Source organism: Marmota flaviventris, chromosome 11 (assembly GCF_047511675.1).
Source record: "Marmota flaviventris isolate mMarFla1 chromosome 11, mMarFla1.hap1, whole genome shotgun sequence".
In the NCBI taxonomy this organism is placed as follows: Eukaryota; Metazoa; Chordata; class Mammalia; order Rodentia; family Sciuridae; genus Marmota; species Marmota flaviventris.
In genome coordinates this window covers 69,937,119-69,958,452 of record NC_092508.1, presented here as the reverse complement: position 1 = coordinate 69,958,452, position 21,334 = coordinate 69,937,119, and the positions used below count along the sequence as shown (strand labels likewise).

The 21,334-nt window shown below is 34.0% G+C and overlaps 1 pseudogene; it reads left to right on the top strand.

The window, feature by feature from the left end:
- Positions 1 to 1,386: 1,386 nt before the first annotated feature.
- On the top strand, positions 1,387 to 2,002 carry LOC114094764 (la-related protein 7-like; annotated as a pseudogene).
- The last annotated feature ends 19,332 nt before the right edge of the window (positions 2,003 to 21,334 follow it).

Here is a 21,334-nt window from a genome sequence, read left to right as displayed (position 1 = left end):
CCTTAATTTTAATTAATTTTTATAAATGTATATTAGAAAGTCACTAATAAATAATAATATGAATTGACTTTAGTTTCCCGTCTTCAGATGTGACTTGGACTATGAAGAAACATATCCATGTAAGAGTGATTGAGAAAATAAGTATTCAATGTAATTTCCAGTATTTTTTACTTTGGAAGAGTCTTTCATGTGAAAAACTATATTCTCTCTTATAAATTATTGTATAACACTCCTTAATTTAGAATTCAAAATAAAGCACTAAACTTATATTTATTTAAGGGAGAATTTCTTCTTTTGTTTCAGCACTAAGAAGCAGAGGTAAAATCTATAGGGATGTTTATTTAAAATACAGACTTCTGAGCCAGGCATCTTGGTGCCCCTTATTATTCCAGCTATCCAGGGGGCATAGGCAGGAGGATGGCAAATTTGAGACAACTCTGGAAAACTTTAAAAAATCTTGTCTAAAAAAATAAAAATAAAAAATAAAGAGGTTAGAAATACAGCTCAGAGGTAGAACACTTGCCCAGCATGTGCAAACCCTGGGTTCAATCTCCAGTACTGAAGAAAAAAAAACACAAACACACACACACACACACACACACACACTAATTAAAATGCTATCTCTAGAAGTGGGACCCTGGAGTCTGTACACATGTAATAAAACTCTTCTTGATTTTTAAGCATACTTAAAGTGGAGAATGACTTTATTGTTTAATATTAATGCTTGTTACAAATTTCTTCAAGTATTTCCATTTTAGAAACAAAATCATTCTTTAGTAGTCATATGGACTACTTCTGCAAAGTTTAGCCAGGCGTGGTAGTACACATCTGTAATCCCAATGGCTTAGAAGGATCCCTGCTCAAAGCCAGCCTCAACAAAAACAAGGTGCTAAGCAACTCAGTGAGACCCTGTCTCTAAATAAAATACAAAGTAGGGCCAGGGATGTGCCTCAGTGATTGCCCCTGAGTTCAATTCCCAGGACCAAAAAAAAGTTTAAAATTTTTTTGAAATAAATTATTTATATAAACTATGTTCTCAGACCCAGAGTCATCTTTTTTTTTTTTTCCCCTCAGAAATCTTCAGGCTTCCTCTTCCCAAAGTCATCTTAATGGGATCAATAATATCATTACTGATAAAATTAAAAGGAAAAGAATGTTTTAAAATTTAATGCCGTACATAGCACTTAATTTTTTGAATGCTCTAGAAATAAGTTATGAATTACAAGTAAAATAAGTATGTTAAAATATATTACATTAAAAAATTTCAATAATCAAAACATTTCAGTACTCAAAACAGATGTCATAAGGTACTAGAAACATGCCATTAAAACATATAAAAGAGAGGGTGTTTTTTCTTCTCAGAAATTCCTCTTGATTCAAGAGCAAATGGATGGATTTAAAAAAAAATATTTAGCACTACAAAAAGCCAGCATGGCTTCTTTGAAACAAAACAAAACATTATATACACTATATCCCAAATAAAATCAGAATCAGGAATGCAGACAGGCAGAGAAGTTCCTAATAACTCTGGAATGAGAAATGAAAAAGCCCACAGTCAAGAGAATCACCCTCAGGAGAAGGTTAATGATCCAGGACCACAGTTTATGAGTGGAATGATTGTGAAGATCATTAGCACAGAACCTCTACCTGGCAGGAAACAAGTTCGGGACACTTTGGCTGCAATCTCACAAGTTGTTTATGTTGATTTACTAGAAGGAGATACAGAATTCTATGTCAGATTTAAAACTCCTGAGGATGCTTAAGCAGTAATGAATGCATATATTGAAATTTTTTTAAAAAGCACTGCTGGAAACTCGAGGTCCTTTCTGGTGATCATGAACAGAGGTATTGGCAAAAGATTTTGGTAGATAGACAGGCCAAACTTAATCAGCCTTGGGGAAAGAAAAGAGGCACTGAGAAGTTAATCATCAAAGCTGAAAAGATCAGGCTGGCAAAGACTCAACAAGCAAGTAAACACATTAGAATTTCTGAATATGATTGAAAAATTAAAGTTCACCTCTTAATTTTACTGGGTACTTAAGAAATTCTAGGAAAATCTATTTTTATTATGGTAGTATTACATAATGAATGTATTTCTAAAATCTACATTTAATTAAAAAAACTTTGTTACTTAAGTTGCAAATAAGCTTTTTTTCTAAACAGAAGTGCACTATATATGACAATACTTTATTTGCTAAAATTACATAAGTCAACCTTACCTGGTTTCATAAATAAATGTTTTAAACATTAAAAAAATACAAAAGATTATACAATTCAGCAATAGGACTTGTATTAGGCCTAATCCTAATAACATTATTTATTTATTTATACTATTTGATCATACAATATTAAAGGAGCAATATTTCAAAACAGTAATTGGGGAAAATTTGCTAGTAGAAATTATTTTTTAAAAATAATGTCTGGAAAAAAAGATGAATGCTTATTAAAAAACAAGACCCAAATACTATATTATTAAATACTGTAAAGAAGGGGTTCAGAAAGTACAGCTATCTGGAGTTTTTTTGTTTTTGTTTTTTTTGGTGGTACTGGGTAATCCAACCCAGAGCCTTGCAGATATACTGAACTATATCCCCAGTGCTTTTAAATTTTTATTTTGAGACAGGGCCTTTCTAAGTTGCACAGGCCAGCCTCAAACTTGTGATCTTCCTGCCTCAGCCTCACAAGTAGCTGAGATTACAGGAGTGGTCACCACACCTGAATAGGAGCTATTTAAGGTAGGATCAAACATTAAAATAATCTACATGTACTTGTGTAGTAAGGTAATTCATTTTTATGTTGATTATTATTAATCATCAGGAAACATTATTTTTCTTTTTTCTTTTGAGACAGGGTCAGACTATGGTACCAAGACTTGTCTCTTACTCATGGGCTCAAGCAATCCTCCTATCTCAGCCTCCTGAGTAGCTGGGACTAGAGGCCCATACCACCTTACTGGGCTCAGGAAACAGGTTTATGTTCCCTGGTTTAAGAAGCAAGAGATATGTATAGCCTGTAATAGTATGATTTTAACACACTATTTATAATGAAAAAATTCTTTAGTAATTTATAGTTAATTCATTCTTAAGAGATATGTGTCATATCATGAAAAGTTCCTTGAATTTACCTCAAAGGAAGACAACAGTTTTCCCAAATGGTTTAACTTAAAGAATAGATTGTGTTACTTAGACATAGGCACCCTCTAGTGGCAAAAAGTAATAGTTTGGGGGTAATTGTTTTGTTATTTGCATTAAGACAAATCTAGTTAAATCTAGAGATTTTGCTCAAAGCTTTGTTAAAAAATGTCTATTTTAAACTGCACATATTAAACTAAAAATTGTTTGCTTACATTTAAAAATGTAGAGATCAATGAAGATCACAAAGTGAGAAAAGAGTTGAAGATGATGAAGGTACTATTAGCATAAATAGTGATGATACAGGGGGCTAGGATTGTGGCTCAGCAATATAGAGCACTCACCTAGCACATGCCAGGCACTGGGTTCTATCCTCAGTACCACATAAAAATAAATAAAATAAAGGTAATGTGTCCAACTACAACTAGAAAAATATTTTTTTAAAAGAATTAATAATGTCAATTAGGTGAAACTGTTACAGAGCTAGGGCCTTCTGAGCAGCTGAGGCAGTGTGAAGACCCATCCTTCAAATCCCAATTCTTGCTATCAAGTCAGAAAGATTTCAGACATGTCTCTCAAAGTGATAGGCAGGAATTTATTTAAAGGATAGAAAAAGGGAAAGGGGACACTCTCAAGGGAGAGAGTGGGTCTTATCAGAGAGGAAAGGGACAACATGTCACTCCTGCACTCCAGTTTTACTGGGAATCCCAAGGAAGTTTCCAGAAAGTCCCACCAAGATTCACTTCTTTTTTGACTGACAGCAAGATGACATCAGACTTTTAAGTATCCACTGCCATGGCAACTTTAGGTCACCCTGGTCCATGCTGAAGAGTTCTAATTGAAATTTTTTTTATTTGTAGATGGACACAATACCTTTATTTTATTTATTTATTTTTATGTGGTGCCAAGGATCGAACCCAATGCCTCCCACATGCCAGGCAAGTGCTCTCTCCTCAGAGCCACAACCCCAGACCGTCTAATTAGATTGTTAACCATACATTCTTACAGATTTTATTGCTATGAGTTTCAGGATCTGGGCTCCCTTCTATCAACATTATTTCAGGCCTGCATTTCTCCTGCAGATATTACATAGTTGGCTGAGAAATGTGACATATCCTGTCCACTTAGGCCAGGCAGGGCTTCAGGTAAATTGCTTTTTGGAAAAGAAAGCTTGTAAGGGCCATTTTATAGAATTGTTCTCTTAACCTTGTGTTCCCACCATCTTCATCTGTTTGTCTCCTAACAAAACCATAAATAGCAATGCCTGGCTGTGGAAGGAATCAATAAGTTTTGGTTCCTTTAATTCTTTGGCCCTTTTATTAATGTAGATAAGCAAAGCTAGTTAATAGTAAAAAGTAAACCAAAGTACTGAAAGGAAACATTTTAGATGCAATATAATCAGACAAGAGAAGGATTTAAGATATTTTTAGCAAGATCTAAAAGAGAATGACAGATATAAAATGACAAAGAGAGAACAAAAAGGCATATAAGCCAGTAGCATGAAATCGAAATTAACATGCAATATTGATGCAGAAACCAAGGTGGAGAGTAAAGAAAAAATAACATGAGAATGGCATTAGGGTTATGTAAGAAATCATCTCTTACATAAAGATTTATTACTTAAAGATTTATTTTATATGATTGTCAACAGGAAACCACAGTGTTTTCTCAAAAAACAATAAAGTACATATGAAAAGTAGTTGGTTTTCCACCTTATTTTGTCATTATACTGACTCAATCTAAATGCACAGTGATTTATGATTCTAAACAAGAAAAAAAAGTTAGAGGGTCAAGTACTTCCTGTCCATATGTGATCAGAAAACTTGAAGGAAACTCAAAGATTTCCTAAAATAATTTTTTTCCTAGACACCCACAGTGTTTGGTATATATTTGTAGCATTTTCTTCTCCCCATTCATTTCTTTCTAAACTTAAATCTCTATATTAAATGATATGTATATATTCCCTAAAATTCTTCATTTACCTGCATATGGCTGTACCTTCAAAAAATTAAAATAAGAAAAAATACTATCTCTAGATATTTTCTAACTTGACTCCTAATAATCATAAACTATAATAAGTCCTGTAAAAAGTATTAGATTCTCATTTGTCTTCAGCAGAACATAGACATGTTGATAATCTGTATCTTTTCCTACCCTCCATAGCTACTTCTCACACTCTCCACTCGGCTTTCTGCCCTGGGAGGCTGGCCTCTAAGGGCTCCTGTGACTAGTTTTCCTCGACTCCTGGCTTCCACTTGGGTTTGGCTAGTTGGAGGAAAAGGAAAGAAATTAGAATATTCATTTCTTTGGCTCCCTCCCCAACAATATCAGGTTTTAAATGTCTGAATTAATTCCAATTAGGCCATATCACTTATTAGATGGCATCCCATCTCAGATTCTGGTAGCAACTACTTTCTCTTGCTTCTTCAAACCTAGGGGTAATAATGGCTTCCTGTTGGCACTAAATGCTTCCCTATCCCTTGCTGAGCTGCATTAAACTTGATAATGTCTCTTCATGAAGTCCTCAGTAAACTTTTTTTTTTTTTTAATGATATCGTGTGTTTCCTGCTGCGATTCTAACTCTGATATAAGACTCCTAGACAGAGTTCTAGCAAGAAGATTATAGAAAAGGCAGCTATCTTAAGCAGGAAAGACTACACATGGAAGGCTGAATTTATGTTGTGGTAATAAACAAGTCCAACATCTTAGTTATTTAACTCATACAAGGTCATTTTATACATTTACAAAATAATATTTACATCAATTTTATATATATATGTAAAAAAGTTTATTTTTTACTTTTCACAAGCCTGAAGTATTTGAAACCCTTGTATTTAAAAATGATAATAAGATTATAACTTTTTTTTTAAGATGGGGTCAAACTATGCTGCCCAGGCTGACCTTGAACTTTTGAATTCAGTTGATCCCCCTGTCTCAGCCTCACGAGTAGCAAGGACTACAGTTGCGTGTCACCACACCTGGCTTGTAGCTATTTACTATAGTTGTTTATAATATCCCTATTTCAACAGCTTGATATTGTATTTAATAAAAAATCTCTTTATGCTTTGACCCTTCCCCCTTTTATTATATAAATCCATAGAAATTTCTAATACAAGAAAAATATTTTTGAACACAAAACTATGCTTTAGGGGAAAAAAAGAAAAATCCAGAGGTCCTTGAAATAAATAGGGAATTCATAGCCCAAACAGCAAGCCTATAAGGTTAAATAATGGCCTCCTAAAGATGTCCATGTCCTAGTTCCAACAATATATGTTTATATTACTTTTCATGACAAAAGGGACTTTCTAGATATGATTAAATTCAGGTTCCTGAGCTGAGGATAATATACTAGATTATTTGGGTGGATCTGGTATAATCATAGGGATTCTACTTATAAGAGAGGCAGGAGGTCAGACAGAGAAGGTGATATGAGAAAGCAGCAGACTGGAGTTATGTAACTATGACCCAGTGAATGCTGGCCACCTCTAGAAACTAGAAGGGTTAAGAAACAGATTCTCTCCTGAGCATCCAGACACCTTCATTTCATCCTGTTGAACTCACTTTGGGCTTTAAAACTCCAGAATAGTAAGAGAATAAATGTGTGTTGTTTTGAGCCACTATATTTGTGGTAATCTGTTACAGCAGCAATAGGAAACTAGTACAGATGCCAATGTGATTGAGGGGAATAATCAGACACAAATATGGGTAATATAGGATAGAAAAAGAGCTCTAACTCCCTAATGGAAACCAGAGATTTGGACCTGGTCCCTTCTAAAAGAGAGGAACAAAAACTGAAACCATGACTTAAAGCTGGGAATCTGAATTGCTACCCCTCCTGAATCATGCATAGTTATGTAGTCTGAATTTACATAGCTGGAATGGTGCCAGACACCATGAAGAAAGGAAACTAACACATATGAAAGATTAGAATATGAAGAGGGAATTAAGAGAACTGAAAGATAGGTATGATAAAATTAGCTAGAATCCATCACAGAGGGATTAAAACATGGAAAATATATAAAGAGATTAAAAGGCTGCTACAGTTTTAATGTGTTCCTCGAATTTCATATGCTAGAAACTTGTTCACCAGTGCAGCAGAGTTAAGAAGTGGGACTTTGGGGAGGTAATCCCTTCATCCATTGATAGATTAATGGATTCATGGGTTATTGTGCTTGTAGCTGTATTATTTTATAATTTGGCACTATCTGGCATTTCTGTCTTACCATATGATGCCCTCTGCCATGTTATGATGCAACAAAAAACACTCACCAGATGTTCCTGGACTTTACAGCCTCCAGGACCAGAGCCAACTAAACCTCTTTTTTGGGGGAAGGGTTACCAGGAATTGAACTCAGGGTCACTTGCCCACTGAGCCACATCCCCAGCCCTATTTTGTATTTTATTTAGAGACAGGGTCTCACTCAGTTGCACTGAGTTTTGCACTGAGTTTCTTAGTGCCTCACTTTCGCTGTGTCTTTTGAACTCACAATACTCCTGTCTCAGCCTCCTAAGCTCCTGGGATTACAGGCGTGTGCCACCATACCTGGCAAACCTCTGTTCTTTTAAATTCCCAGTCTCAGGTATTTTACTATAGCAACAGAAAATGAACTAAGACACAGTGCTAGGTACTTTACAAATATTAAGTCATTTAATCCTCAAATAACACTACTGAATAAGAAACATCCTTATTCTCGGTCCAGAATTTATGATTTAATCATTAATCAATATTTTATATGTGTTTTATTTTATTGTAAATGCAATATATGACAATATTTGTTTACAGTTTGCAACAAAGACTGGTAAATGTGGCATGTAAAGGTAAACACAAAACAAACAATTAGTGTACAGAACTAAAAGTCCTCACAATTAAAAAAATGAAACAAAATAAGAAGCAGGACTATGTCCTTCTTGGTCATTGTTGAATAGTAGAATGGGAAGAAAGAGATGCAATCCTAAAACTCAAGTACCAGAAACTAGGAATAGATTTGATATGTGAAAATTTATTACACGGGGAAGGTAACATTTTAAATCAGTAGAATAAAGACAAATTACCTAATAAATACAGGGATAACTAAGTAATGATCTTTACAAATGTGCATTTGGATCCCTTACTTAATTTCTTACACCAAAATAAAATTCAAATAAAGGGTTTGGATATAAAAGTCTTTGAAGAAGGAAAAGATGAATATTTTTTTAAAAATTTACATTGTGAGTCAGTTTTCCATTACTGTAACAAATAGCTGAGATAATCACCTTATAAAGAGAAAAGGTTTATTTTGGTTTACAGTTTTGGAGGGTCCAGCTCATGACCACTTGGCTCTATTGCTTTGGGCAGGGGTTTGCATCTGGAATGTCCCTCATGTGTTGAAGGCTTAATCCCCAGCTGATGCACTATTTGGAGGTGATGGAAAGATTAGGAGGTAGGGCCTAGTTGGAAGAAATAAGTCACTGGAAGTGTGTCTTTGATGGATATATTTTGTACCTCGCCTCTTCTCCCTCCCCAACCCTCCTTCCATTTTCCAGGTGCAGTTTTGTTCCACCACATACCCACCATGATGTTTGGCCTCACCTCAGGCCCAAAGTGATGGGAATAGGTGCTCATGGACTGAAATCTCTGAAACTGTGAGTTAAAATAAAATTTTTCTCCTTTAAGTTGTTTTTCTACATATTTTGTCACAGCAATGGAAAGCTAGTATATCATGGAAAAGTAAAATTGCTTACCTCGTGGCCAGGAAGTAAAGGAGGAGAGAGAAAGAGGGTGGTGTCCCAGAATCCCCTCAAGGGCACATCTACAATTAACCTTAATATCTCCCAGTTGGTCCTATCTCTTATAGGTTTCATCACCTCCCAATAACCCTGCTCTGGTCCCTATGGATGAAATCTATTTCTAACACAGCAGACTTTGGGGGCATTCAATATTCAAATTATAGCATGCTGGAAAATTATCTTCTGAATATATATGACCCAGAAGCAAAAATAAAGCCATTAAGTGTTTTTTGAAACTTTTACATAGAAAAAGAAAAAGGGAAAAAAAGCATAAACACATTAGCAGTGGGCTCCAGATTTTCCCAATTCTCCACTTCAGCAAAGTAGCTCTGTATCTATCTGTTTTATATATGGGTGCCCTATGTAAGATTCCTTTTGACAAAATGTTTCATTGTTAGATGAAAATAGGGAGAGGATGAGAAGAGGAAGAAGTGGAAAACAATTTTGTATTCCTTCCCACCAAAGCCCAGAGCAGTTAAATAACTTAAAGTAAAAAATTCAATAGCATGAGGAGATTCAGACCTTTTGTGCTATTTTTTTCTTTTTTCATCCCTTTGTTAAGATTAAATGCAACTCTAGACTAGCCATAGTCCACTCTTTCTTGTAGTAACTAAGTGAATATCTTATTGATTTTTTTTCACTTTCTAAGTTCTAAGTGATTTTCACCATATTTTTCCCCTTGCAGAACTGGGGATGGAACCCCAAAACCTTACCACCCCATATATGCTAGGCAACAGCTCTACCACCAAGCCACATCATCAGCCCTTGGATCTTAGTAGTTTTGACTGATTTTTAAATCTTTTGCATGTGTCTCATTATTGATTATTTAATTACATATTATAGCTCTATAGAGTTGAAATATGTACAGGTTAAAAAACTGAAAAGATATTTCAGAGAAACATACAATGTTTCTTTGAAAGTTATTTTTAAATGCCTCTAAACAATTACAAATTCATTAGAAACATTTTACGTAGGTGAAATTTATCATAATGCATTAGCTTCATCCTAATTTCTAAAGCATGTTATTAAATGTCTCCCTTGAAGAAATCCCATAGGACAGATCTCATGGTTAGTATTACAACTCCAGAAAGCCTTTTGGTATTCTAGTCTCATAAAGTTATTTCATGAAAAAATTCACATATATAAAATAATATATAGCTGGGTACCGTGGCACACACCTGTCATTCCATGGCTCAGGAAGCTGACACAGGAGGATCGTGAGTTCAAAGCCAGCCTCAGCAAAAAGCGAGGCACTAAGCAACTCAGTGAGATCCTGTCTCTAAATAAAACACAAAATAGGGCTGGGGATGTGGCTCAGTGGCCGAGTGCTCCTGAGTTCAATCCCTGGTACCCATCTCACACCCCGCAAAATAAATATATAAATATATATATGTATATGTATATATACATATATATATATATATGATTTGATGTTGTATTGTGTTAACATTATTTTCAAATGTTTTAGTTAGAATAACTAATAATACCTTAACTGCTCTTGTTAAGCATTAATAACCCAATTTTTTTCTGAAAATGTAAAATAAAAAATTATCTAAGAAAAAATAATTTACCTTTATTTAATTCTTAATCAAGTGATATGTACTCTCAGAATTATGACGTTCAGTCTTTTTCATTGAACAATGGAGGTATATTTTAAAGTGACCACCTATCTGTAAAGAATTTTTGTCATTTTGTGAACACATATTAACTCTTCTCTAGGAGTAAGCTCATTTCACCCAAATTGTTAAGAAATTCACCTATTATACTAACATTTTAAAGTGCTAAGGTTATTGCCTGACTTATTATGTCCACAATAATTGCACAAAGAAATCACAAAATACTAAGAAAACTAATATAAAGATTAGGTTTATAGTGAACAAGTCTTCATATCAAATAAGTTCATTATAAGAACAGTTAGACTCTAATAATAGGACTCTTTATAGACCTAATTAATATCTCCCAACAAAGATGATTTTGTTTAAACTACCTCATTAGAGGCTAAGAAAGCTTTTGAAGTTTAACTGGAGCAACATTTTCTGATACTTAACACATTTTGCTTTAATCCACATGCTTTTAAGTGGATCAAGTTTATTTTATAAAAGGATTAGAAACTTTAAGTCCTAACCAATGAGTCACTAATATTTTCACTCTTAAAATAGGAACAAAGTGTCAGTTTGAAGATTTTGTGAAATTAAGAAAAATAGTTTATACTCCACTCTTAAGAGAGTAAAATTTTATGTAAACAGTATTCTGCATATTGAAAAAAAAGTGATATCATACTTGTTTGAATCCTGGAATTAAAGAATTAAAGTCAATTCATTGGATCCTTCAATAGATATAGTCAATTGCCTTAAGCAGGACTACACATAAATTGTGTCTTCAAATGATCACTTAGAAAGGTCATAGTCCAGAGATACTGGGCTGTTAGATCTTCTCTCTTCTTTATTTTGGCTATTCTGTATCCTAACAATTTTAGGGAAAGTACTTTAGCTTTTTTCACCTATAAATTCCCTACTTCATAAGTGAAAGATAAGATACTATCACTCCAAAAATTAGCTACACCCACCCAACCCATTCATCTTACTTATTTCAAAACAGTTAAGAGCTGAAGTACTTTATTCTACCTTTACAGTTAATATAAGTCTGTATTTATAATTAATAAACTATTCAAAATTATCATTCTTCATCCTCTATGGGATAGAGTATATTCAGGGTTTTGGGGGGGAACAACTTAGCATTGCCTTGAATTCTTTTCTAGTTTTATTTTCTAGGTTAGGAAAAAAAATCATTCTCATCTTTATTCATGTGTTCTATTATTAAAACAATTATTGTTGCTTTTTCTTTTTCTTAAAATATGAAGATAAAAGTTAGATAAAAGATTCTAAAAGGGGCCTAGTCAAAGGCCAAAAATAGGAAGAGATTATATCCCTCCCTGCACATGCTTATTAGAAAAAGAATGGGGGTTTTTAGTAAGTATGCAAATAAAAAACATGGATAGATATACTAGTGAGCTTCATAATTGTAGATAGATGTAATAGGAGAGAAATACATTACATACATTGAATGTGGCCATGAAAATTCCAGAAGTAGAAAATTATACAGATAACTCTTTGTACTGAGCAGAGACAATATCATGGGGCATACCTAGCAAAATTAGATTTTTTAAAAAATATTAAAATTAAATTTATTACTTATTATCTCCTGTGTACATAGAATCAATCTATTGCTATGGATCATCAATCATTTTTCTCCTGACTACACTGGAAGAATTATATTTGATGCCAGTTTTAAATACTTGTTAAAAACAGTTGAAATTGGAAATATATATGGCAAAATTAGCTCAAAACTGGAACATGAATATTTTCAAGTAAAAACAAACAAAACTTACCAACAGTGGGAAGGTTTTAAAATTGACCCAACACTTTGTAATACCAGTAAAAAGGGGCTAGATAATTTTTGAATGGTTTTAAGGATTTTTTTGGAAGTATTTGTGTTGGGTTTTGAAGTATGATAAGCAGGGTCCAATCTCACTACAAAGTGAAAGGAGTAGATTCTAGAGAGATTGTGAAATAGTAATCAACAGACAATTTAATTTGAAATTCTTATGAACAAAATTCTATTCAAAATGACCCAATATTATGTTAAATATTTTAAAAATAGCATTTCTCACATTATATCGGTATATCTATATATCCCATGACTTTTCTATTTTGAAACTTGAACATTGCCTCAAAATTAACACCATCTATCCTTTGAAATTTGGATTATTAGGAACAAATTTTAAATTGTTAGACAAGTTCTGCTTGTCACATTATGCTTTTTTTCTGACATTTTCCAAGCTGAATATGCTTAATTCCAGTACTATCCTATGCAAACTGCTTTTTATAAACTGATTTTTAAATCCTCCACAAATGAACATGTAAGGTATTCCAAAGCCAAGGCAGAAGTATATGAGAATAAAAGAAGAAATGTGCTGTCTTAGAAAACAGTGATCTGGGATTCAGACCACAGTTCTCCAAATTCGTTTTCATCATTTGAAAAATGATTCTGTTGGGCTGGGGCTGGGGCTCAGCGGTAGAGCACTCGCCTAGGGCATGCAAGGCACTAGGTTCAATCCTCAGCACCACATATAAATAAATAAATAAAATAAAGATGAAAAGTTGTTCTGTTGAATTTTTAGATAATAGCTTAAATTCCTTAACTATATATGTAACCGTTCTATTGTTAGCTCTTTGCTTAAGATAGTTGAACTCAAATTTCCTTTTAAGGTCCTAAGAATATGATGATAATGAAGACAGACACAGTCCATACTCTACAGAGCCTGTTTCTAGTACATAATAAAAGTTGGCTCATGGTATAGTACTGTATTGAATGTTTCATACATGTTATTTCACTTAGTCACATGACCTTGTGAGATTGTTAACATTATTATTTTGGTTTTAAAGATAATAAAACTGAAGAACAAAGAGATTAAATGATTTGCCTAAGTAAGAAATGAAACTGGGATTTGATTCTAGAACTGTCAAATACCATAGTCTGGATCATTGTTTTATGAGTTTTGGAGTCAGGTAGCATAAATCCTTCAATTTTGTTCTTTTTAGAACATTTTGGTTATTCTAAGTCCTTTACATTTCCATGTAAATTTCCAAATGAATCAGCTTGGAGGAATTGATATCTTAATATTGAATCTGGTTCAGTCACTTAAAAACAGTTTGATTCATTTTAATTCATAAAATCAAATTGATTTATAGTTTGATTCATAAAAGGTCTTGCTTTTAAGCTTTTTAAGAAGCAATAAACTTGTGTTTAGTCTAGGGCTAATCATTCCCCACTCCTGAAGCATATACTTTTGTTGGAGCTCTAACTGATTCATTAGTACTAATTCATTACTAGTTTTCTGAAGTGTAGCTACAGGAACAGGCATTATTCCTCGGCTGCTGTTCCCTCTAATCCTTTCACATGATTCTTTCTCTAGCCACGTCCATGTACTTATCACCACTCAACTAAATATACTAGGGAGCTTCTCTTCTTCTTCTTCTTCTTCTTATTATTATTATTTTAGTTATAGATGGGCACGATACCTTTTGTGGTGGTAAGGATCAAACACAGTACCTCACACATGCGAGGCGAGTGCTCTACCACTGAGCCACAACCCCAACTTCTGATTCACTCTCTGTTCTCCCTGTGCATCTCTCTCCTTTCTGTAAACTGTCCTGCATACTCTACCCTGCCTCCTTGCCTTCCCCAGCCCAACCTCTGTCTCTTCAACTCAGGTAGACCTCTGTTTAGGCTCTTTGTGAGTTCCCCTTCTTCTGTGCTGAGGCCAAGAAACTTTCCCCACACAGTAAACTGGGACAACTAGAGGAACTACCAAGCTGTCTTCATTTGTTTTCCATCTCTCCTGACTCTTTGTCCTTTGTTGCTTTATGTCCAGTGTCTTGAGTGCCCACTACAGATGATAGTCTCTTTTGCAGTAAGCCATTAGAATGCAAACAGAAGTGATATGTACAAGTTCTAGCTCCTGCATTTAATATCTCCTCTTTTCCTCTTTCCACATACTATAGTGTGAGAAGATGATGGTGGTAGAAGGACCCTAGACTCCTTGGAGTAGTGCCACCCTAATTCTCACCACTGAAGTTTAAGCTTTCACAGGAGAAAGAAATATTGTAAAATGTTTAGTAGCCATTATTCTTTTGGTCTTTGCTAAAAACAACTGATATACTAATGAGTACAGCCAAGGAAAGTAAACAATTCAGCCAAATTCACATAAATAGGAAGTAATAGAGTCAATTAATGAACCCAGGTCTATCTACTATCAAAGCCATTGTATAATGTTTCCCAAATTTTCATAATTTTATGTATCATTATCATAATTTTTTTCCTATCTACATACCATTTGTGTTATCTACTTTAAAATAGAAGTTTTTAAAAATCACTAAGCATTGTCTCTAGCAACAATGGCTGTGAAATCACAGATTGGATATGTTCTTTATGTGGTTTTCTATTATACATCAAGATAAGTATATCTCTAGTAATATAAAAAAGTATCCTTGAACCATCTAAAATTATTTTTGTACCATCTGTGGTACTCACAACAAACAATGAGAAATACATTGTATTTTGCTTTATTTAAAAATATTTCTATTGGTGCATTATAACTACACATAAAAGAGAGATTAATTGTGACATATTCATACATGCATATAACATAATTTGCTTAATTTCATTCCCCAGTACTCTCCCTAATCCTTCTTTCCTCCCTCTCCCTGATCCTTCTCCTCTACTCTAATGTAGACTCCCTTCAATTAATTTTATATTTTACTTTTGCCTCTTACTTCAGATAGTGAGTAATAGATTGATCAAAATGAGTAGAAATATCAAATTCATCTATATGTCTTTTTTACATTACACATTTCTCCACTGTAAAAACTCAAGTTTCCAGGACTGTTGTTCATAGATTTTCTTTATTATTTGCAAATATAATATATGGACCTGTGACTTCTCAAGTTTACCATAGGTGTAGCCTCCCTGAAATTACATTCCAGTACTACTACTACTACTACTACTACTACTACTACTATTTTGCAATACTGGGTATTGAACCAGAGTTCATCTACCACTGAATTACATTCTTAGCCCTTTTTATCTTATTTTTAAATTTTTGAGTATGTTATAATTTAGAAATGAAGTGTCCCTAAAAAGCTCTTGTGTGAGATAATGCAGAAAGTTTAGATGTGAAATGGTCCAGTTATGAGAGTTTTATTCTTATCAGTGCATTAATTCTCCAATCTGTTAGGGATTAACTGGGCGGTTACTATAGCTAGGTAGTGTGTGACTAGAGAAGGCGGGTCATTGGGGGTTTGCCTTTGGGCTGTATATGTCCCCTATGAGCAGAGCACACACTCTGTTTCCTGATTGTCACGTCCTGAGCTGCTTTCCTTTGCCATGAAGTTCTGCCTCGCCTTAGGCACAGAGCAATGAATGTAGCCATCTATGGACTGAGACCTCAAAAACTGTGAGCCCCAAAATAAGTTTTTCATCCTCTGTTTTTGTCAAGTCTTTTGATTACAACAGTAAACAGCTGTCTAAAATATTCTGTCTAAATTGTCCAGGTTGGCCTCGAATTTGTGATCCTCCTTGTCTCAGTCTACCACGTTGTAGAGATTACAGGCGTGCACCATGTGCCCAGCCAGAATACAATCTTAATTGTCACTTAAATGTGACCTTTTACTTTTTATCACTTTAGAAAAATTATAATACAGAAGTTTATGACATTGTTTGCACGTAAGTTGTTTTTCCACGCACACAAAATATCACTGGTTACTATTAATTTTGACTCTACTATATTTTTGCTACTAAACTGTTTAGTTATATGACTTTTCCCATGTCATGTATCTTCTTTGTTGTGAAAAATAAAGACTTTGAAACTATGCAAAAAAGGACAAATAATTCCATAGGAAAAAATATACTAAAGTCATTGTTTTAGTCAGTTTTTTTGCTGCTGTGACTAAAAGACCCAACCAGCACAATTATGGAGGAAGAAAGGTTTATTTAAGGAGTCACAGTTTCAGAGATCTCAGTCCACAGAAGCCCAGCATTATTTCTTGGGGTTCCAGTTGGGGCTGAATATCATGGCGGAAGAGTGTGGCAAAGGGAAACAGCTCACATGTTGATTAGGAAGCAGAGAGAGACTCCACTTGCCAGAAACAAAATATATTCCCAAAGTCATGCCCCAATTCCCACCTCCTCCAGCCACACCCTACCATTTTAGTTACCAGTTAATTACTATCAGGTGATTAATTCACTGATTTGGTTAAGACTCTCACAACCCAATCATTTCTCCTCTGAACTTTCTTGCATTGTCTTACATGTGAGCTTTAACGGGACACCACATCTAATCTGCAAGAGTCATGAATTGGCATGTTAAAAAGAAAAAAATATGAATGTCCAACAAACATATGAAAAGTGCCCAACCCCATTAGTAATAAAGAACTTGTAAATCAAAGCAACATAATGTATCATTCTATTCCCATTAGATTGGCAAAAATTAGCAGTCCAACAGCACTTGATTGTTAGCGAGAATATATAGCAAGGAAACATTTTGAATATTATATTGGAATCAATTTGTTATAATATAGTAAAATTTACATGTATTAAAATGCAGCAATTTTGCTTCTAGGCATATATGCTTGAGAATCTCTTGGTCAGATACATCAGGGAACACCTAGAATATTCATAGAAGTATTGTTCGTAACAGGAAAACTTGGAATGAACCCAAATGTCCATCAACTGGAGAACGGATTATAAAATGATGTAGGTCTACAAAACTGAAAAGGCCTGGAAAAGAGATATGCACAGAAAATAGAAATGTGCAAGGCTTTGTCATGTAGATGGTAATTCAGACTCTAATGGGGCTAGAAAGAAATCATCCCTGGAGCCCTGTAGAGTGAGAAGAGAAATAGGAGGAGTGCTGAGTAAGAATGCTTAGCAAATTACCTTTTCAAAAAAGTAGAGGAAACAAAGGCATATAACCTTTGTTTTAATAACTATTTAGTATCAGTTTCATTTTTTCATTATAGATTGAACAAGGTTTTCTGAGTCTTCTTTCACTAAAAACCTTTTTGTAGTGAAAAGTATTTTTGTAATATAAACAATCTCTCTTTCTCTCTCAATCTTAAAACTATACTAGGTTTCTGAATTTAAGGCAAATAAAAATGTAATCATTGTTACTCTGTATATTCTGTTTACTAGAATACAATAAATTAAGTTCTACAGTATCCTTGAAAACAGAGGGTTAAGCTTCTTATCTAGTCATAACTTGAATATATACTCGAATGTGTACTCCTCTTTATGGAGTCATTTCTTTGCAGATGCTAAGGAAATTCTTCACTAAATTATTTGCTCAAGTAGATAAAAAGAACTAAGGAAAATAATTGAAATTTTATAACATCAAGAATACTTATATCACATCATCAAAAAAAATTTGTGGCAAAATCAGTAGTGCCTTTTAAATTAAATGACAAATTGGAAGTGTTTAACAACATATGGTCGCTTTTCCTTGACATATATGATTAAGAATATATCTTTTTATCAAAATGTAAAATACCATCTGGCAGAAGTAACCATTATTCTATTGGCTTTATACATTAAATTAATTCACTGTACTTTAAAATGTAAATATTTTCCTATTTTTTTCTTTCTCTTGTGCTGGATCTATATTTATAATACTCAAAAACTGCATAAATCAAAAACTATAATTAGGTTTAACAATTATAACCAATTTTGAACTTTGAACAGAAAACAATGTGTTTCTGAAATTCTTTACAAACATTTCTTAAAAATTCAAATGGCAATTGTCCTTTTTTGATATTCACAATTATAAAGCTAGGTAACTAAAAATTTACCTTATAATTTATTAGATATATAGTAATACTTTGTATGTTAAAGGAGTTATCCTTAAAACTCCTTATAATAGGAAGACATTTTGGTAATAAAATTGATGCATTTTAAGGTTTTGAACACGTATGTGGTTTTAATGTTACTAGCCAGATTCATTCATTCATTTAATAAACCTGCCATGTTCAGAGAACAACAAATGAGCAGGCAAGTTTTTCTCAAGCATAGTGTACATTACACATTTAATAATGTGACCTTTTGGCAATTTGTGATTTTAGGAAATATATTAAAGATTTCACAATTCTCTATACTATAGGTCTCTTAAAAATACTTTGTAACTAAGAAAACAATTAATGCTTTAAGCATTATCAGTAATATTCATGTCAAATACACAGCCATATAAAATTCTATACATTTTGTTGTTTGTTTTTAGAGAACTGATTATTTCAAGAGGAGCCATATCTGGTGGTAAAATATTCTTCATCTTTTAAAGAATTCTTTGTAAGCAAAATACAAAAGTATCTCCAATATTCAACATTAATTTTTAGCATCCATTATGACCAACCCATGTTCTTGGCTTTTAAGAAGTTTAAAGTTTAGATGAGAAAGCAGATAAGTAAATCATGAATAATAGAATGGGATTACAGAATAGAATTACATGAGTGTGAGGGAGATATAGTAGAGTGTAGGAAGCTAGGGCAAGATGGCAAGTGAGGAAGTCAGGGGCAGGTCCAGACCAAAGGAGCTTGAATGTCCTCCAATGAAGTCAACTTCCTGGTTTATGAAAGTGCTCATTTACACAAGCGGGGGATTCAGACATGATAGATACTTCCATATTTTTGCACCTAAGTGAGGGGTCCAATATATAAACTAAAATAGATGCATGAACATGGAGAATATCAATGAACAATAAAGAGGAGAATGTGGAAATGAGGAAGATAAGAAAAGGTGGAATTCCAGAGACCATCCAAAGAACAACCCAAAACTTGTCTAATGGACTCCAGGCTTTGGTGCTCCTTCTCTTTGGAGAAGTCTGTTGCTTTCACTTGTAATAAATCTCTGTTCACCACTATCTCTCTGCCTTATTCTTCAATTCCTTGCTGAATGGAGATAACAAACCCAAGACTCCTAGAAGGTAACAAGTGTTATTGACTGACCTCTTCTCCCCAAATGACAGGTACAGTGTGGGTATTAGAGATGAGAGCAAGAACAGGGGAGAGATTTGAAGATTAAGGCACAAAAAAACATGACTTAACTGCTAAAGTATGGCTGATGGAAAGGGGGAATTAATAAATTCGAGGAGTTTTTCTTCTTTCTAATCAACTTTATAGAGGTATAAATTACAATAAAAGGCAACCATTTTTAGCATGTAGTTTGTTGAATTTTGACAAAACATTACCGCAATAAATACACTGTAAAACAATAAAGATATTAATAAATACAAAGATATTTATAACAACTCAAAAATTTCTCTCATGCCAGGTGGATCACAAACTGGAGGCCAGCCTCAACAATTTTTAGCAAAACCCTGTCTCAAAATTCAAAATGGCTGGTGATATGTTGAGTGCTTGCCTAGAATGAGAAGAGCTCCAAGTTTGATTCCTAGTGGGAGGATGGGTATCTCTAGCCTGCTGCAGAGAAAAGCTCCTGGAAGCTTAGTACAATTGCTTTTACCTCCTATCTCTAATCTTTTAATGACCCATCCCTTTTGCCCCATATTCTAAATTCTACAGAGAGGCCTCCATAATGCTCCCCTCTTTTCCTTAGTTCTCTTTTTCTTTTTTGCTGTATTGTGGATTGATCACAAGACCACATGCATGGTTGGTAAGTACTTCTTATCCTCAGCCCTCTTAAAATTTTATTATGAGACAGGGTCTCACTAAATTGCCCAGGCTGATCTCCCGGAGATCCTCCTGCCTTGGTCTTCTGAGTGACTAGAATAGAGGCAAGTACCTCCTCATCCTGAAAGCTCTATGGTAAGTAGCATCTGTCATATCATCAACTAATGCAAAGTATATGAATTAATTTGCAGAAAGTAAAGTGACCATCTGAAAAGAAAAAAATGCAGGTGTTAGCCCCAGGTAGCTAAAGTCCTTTGTGATGTTTTCAAGTGAAAGGAAAGGAGACAAGTTATTCTAGAGAGGAAGGCCCTGGGTATAGATTTCCTGCCACCTGTCTTACTGCACATCCTTTTTCTCCAATAAAAGTCCTTTTCACGCTGAGCTCCTCACTAAGAGTGATGTGAGGCAAAAAATCCCATCTTCCTCATGGTCAGCTTTGAATAAAACTGATTCCTTTTACCAACCTGTGTGTCCCAAATTTGTGGTCACTCCTAGCAGCAGGCAGCACATACATTTGACTCCAGAACAATGCCCCTGTGCTGTCAATTCTCCCATATAACTCCACTATGAACCACCAAGACATCATCTGAGGCACTGTCACTATATATATTTGATGTGTTTAGAGTTTCATCAAAGTGATATTTTATACTATGTACTCTTGTATCTCACTTTGTTTTCTCTGCATGATATTTTTGAAATTCATCAATGTTGTTGCATGTATAGCAAGTTTCCTTTTTATTGTTGAGTAAGATTGCATATTGAAGATATACAACATTTTAACCATTCAACAGTTCAAAACTATTTGGATTGTTTTTAGTCCGGGGCTTTTATCAATAAAATTACTATAAACTACCACTTTCTATTATTGGTATGGACATACATTTTTATTTTTGGTAAATATTTAAAATAGAATTGCCAGGTCAAATAGTAACCATATTTTAAAGGTTATTTGGAAAAATGCTAGAACAATTTCTAAAGTAGTTGTTTTCCTGATGTGTATATTTTTCTATCGGTTTAATTTCAAACTATTTGTGTCTTTGAGTCTATATTTTTGTCTCTTGTGGGCAGAATATAGTTAGATCTTTTTTTTCTAGTCCATTCTGCCTATCTCTGCCTTATAATGGGAGTATTTATCTCATTTATATTTAATGTGGTTACATTTGTCATTTAGCTGTTGTCTTCTTTATGCTATAGTCTTAT